The following is a 3,550-nucleotide window of genomic DNA, read 5'->3' on the forward strand; positions in this document are numbered from 1 at the left end:
CCGAAAAGGTGTTGTTCTGCCGGGCAGGGCCGGGGGATCTGAGTCACCGGGAAGAAATGAGTTGAGATTCGTTTAAACACCTATGTCAGCTGATACCTCTCCCGGTGTCATCACTGCCAGACGTTGCTCATTGACTATTAAAAACCATATTTAAAGGGGAATTCGGCCCAAAGCGCCTACTCCCCTGTTACATAATGGAAAACTCGAGAAAATGGAACGTTGGGGAATGAGAAAGGAATCTTTGGAACTTGGGCCACCAGAAATTTCTGAGGAGGAAAAAATGTTTGCTACCCTGGATTGAGCCCAATGTTTGCAAATTTCCATATAAATCATTAAAATGGGAGGCCTAGGAAGGGGGCCTCTAGCCATCACCTGCTCCTTCATTTAGTCAGTTTCTGCTCCTCGTTATATGCAAAAGAGATGATTTAGATCATGATATTTACGAATGAGAAAAATGCACGCCATTGAGCAAGTCCACTCTGCACACTACAGAATGGTGTATTCTTGCTCATTATTCCTGCCAAGAAATTAGGGGTTTGTCTCACGAAAGGGATGGTCAGCGATGAAGTGATAGAAGGACAGGTGGTAGGGTTAGGGGGACCATATAAATTACTATCCAAATTGGGGTGCTTTTGAGAGTGAAAGGAGCACCAAAATTAAGCCTTGTCAAGGGACATAAACCAGCACTATCCTAGGAAAAGAATGGGACATCTAGTCCCCTCCTTAAGGGCAAAAGTTTCCAAAACAGGACTTGGATTAAATACTTGTATCCCAGGGCCATCACCCACCTAGGAGGCAATAAGTGGTGAGGGTAGGGAGAAGCCAGGAGAACTGTACTGAGTGGAGTGCTGTGAAACAGCTGAGGGTGACATTGACATGAGTGTGGGTGGGGCCCTGAAAGATCTGCTGGGAAGGGGAAATGAATGGTCTGGAAGATGTGGCCACTGGAGGGAGATCATTCAGTAACAGAGAACTGGATTTTGGCCAGTTAGAAATGAGCGTTGGGTAGCAATGCCAGCCTGTTTTCTATCCATCAGTCTTATGTAATGACTAGAGGCCCGATGCACTAAATTTGTGCAAGAATAGGCCTTCCTTCCCCCGGCTGCTGGCACTGGCTTCCCTCCAGCACCCAAGACCCGGGCTTCCCTCCCAACCCTGGCTTCATCTGGAAGGAAGGACTTCCATCTGGTCTAATTAGCATATTATGCTTTTATTATTATAGACTAGAAGCCCGGTGCACGAAATTCATGCATGCGTAGGGTCCCTAGGCCTGGCTGGCGATCAGGGCTATTAGGGGCCTTGCCACTGCTGGCTGGAGCCTTCCTTTGTTCCATGCTACCCCCTGGTGGTCAGGACTCATCATAGTGAGCAACTGAACTCCCAGTCTCCTGGTCAAACTCCTGAGGGGACACTTTGCATATTAGCCTTTTATATATATAGACTAGAGGCCCGGTGCATGAAATTTGTGCAGGGGGGGGTGTCCCTCAGCCCAGCCTGCACCCTCTCCAATCTGGGACCCCTCGGGGGATGTCCAATTGCCGGTTTAGGCCCACAGGGATCGGGCCTAAACCAGCAGTCGGACATCCCTCTCACAATCCGGGACTGCTGGCTCCCAACCGCTCGCCTGCCTGCCTGCCTGATTGCCCCTAACTGCTTCTGCCTGATCCCCCCCTAACCCAGCCGTGGGCAAACTACAGCCCGTGGGCCGGATCCGGCCCGTTTGAAATGAATAAAACTAAAAAAAAAAAAAAAGACCATACCCTTTTATGTAATGATGTTTACTTTGAATTTATATTAGTTCACACAAACACTCCATCCATGCTTTTGTTCAGGCCCTCCAGTCCAGTTTAAGAACCCATTGTGGCCCTCGAGTCAAAAAGTTTGCCCACCCCTGCCCTAACCACTCCCCTGCCAGCCTGATCGATGCCTAACTGCTCCCCTGCTGACCTGATCACCCACAACTGCCCTCCCCTGCCGGCTATCTTGTGGCGGCCATCTTGCGACCACATCGGAGCCGTCATCTTGTGCAAGGGCATGACGGTCAATTTGCATATTACCTCTTTATTATATAGGATTATGTTGACAGTACTTATAGAGCCTTACCTTCTTTCCTCAGAGATGGCTTATTGGGGAGGTGAAATGGGGCAGTGTAGCATCTCTGAGTCTGGGGCTGGAGTGGGTGACCAGATCAGATTAGGTAAGAGGCTGGCTTCCCCCTGCCACGCGGGACTCTGGAAAGCTTGGTTAGAAGATGCTTGAACTCAGCTTTTTGTCACAGGAATCCTACATCTACTGGCTGAAGGCTCTGCTTCCTTCTCTCCCACCAGGAAAAGGCTCAAAAAGCAGAGAGGATTTTAAAAAGGCAGGGATGAAGGAACCAAAAGGGTTGCCTTATGTCCTATTCTGGCTATTACTGCTATGTAACAACCACCCCCAAACAACCAACATTTTCCTTTGCCTGTGAATTGTGTAGGCCAGGGAGTCCGACAGGCAGAGGGTGTTGGCTCTGCCCCGTTATACTTGAAGACTCAAAATCTGAGGGTGACTTGAGAGCTGAGGGTCAGAATCACTTAAAGCAGTGGTTCTCAACCTTCTGGCCCTTTAAATACAGTTCCTCATGTTGTGACCCAACCTTAAAATTATTTTCGTTGCTACTTCATCACTGTAATGCTGCTACTGTTATGAATCGTCATGTAAATATCTGATGTGCAGGATGGTCTTAGGCGACCCCTGTGAAAGGGTCGTTCGACCGCCAAAGGGGTCGCGACCCACAGGTTGAGAACCGCTGACTTAAAGGCTCTTTCACTTGCATGACTGACAACTGGACTAGATGATTAGCTGTGCTGATCAGAGTGCCTCCACATGGCCTCTCCATGAGGCCTGGCTTCTTCCCTGCGTGGCTGTCTCAGGTTTGACGGATTTCTTACATGGCTTCTTAGGACTCCAAGTGTGTGTTTCAGCAGACAAAATGGAAGCTACATTGCCACTTCCCCCCTAGTCTGAGAAATCACATAATCTCACTTCCACGGCATACTATTGACCAAAGTAGTCATATGCCCACCCAGAATCAAGGGTAGGAGATATAGATCACATCTCTCAGTGGGAGGAGTACCAAAGAATTTGTGATTAAAAAACAAACAAACCTTGCCATAAGAGGGTTAGTGGTCTGGCCTGTAGATTCTTAGGGCCTTTCATTGACCTTATGGACCACACCGGGGTGGGCAGCCCACAGAAGGAAGCTTTTTAAATGGCCCTACATCGTCCCTCATCCCAAGCCCATTTACAATCTCCTTTCCTGCCACCACACCACCATATTCCAGGTTAAGCAAGGAAGGCCATTTTCCGGACTTTTAGAATATGGCTGAGGGTTTGTCCTCTGGGGCTTGTCTGGTGGCCTTATGGACCCCTGCTGTGCTAAGTTTCACATCAAGTCATTCTTCGGAAGACTCCCTTCACATTTCCTGTGTCCTGGCTCAAAGTTATTTGTCAATATTACTTAGATCCTCCTCAGCAAATATGAAGACGCTAAAGAAGTCAAACTCTAAACTTA

The sequence above is a fragment of the Myotis brandtii genome, unplaced genomic scaffold (genome assembly GCF_000412655.1).
Source record: "Myotis brandtii unplaced genomic scaffold, ASM41265v1 scaffold45, whole genome shotgun sequence".
NCBI lineage: Eukaryota > Metazoa > Chordata > Mammalia > Chiroptera > Vespertilionidae > Myotis > Myotis brandtii.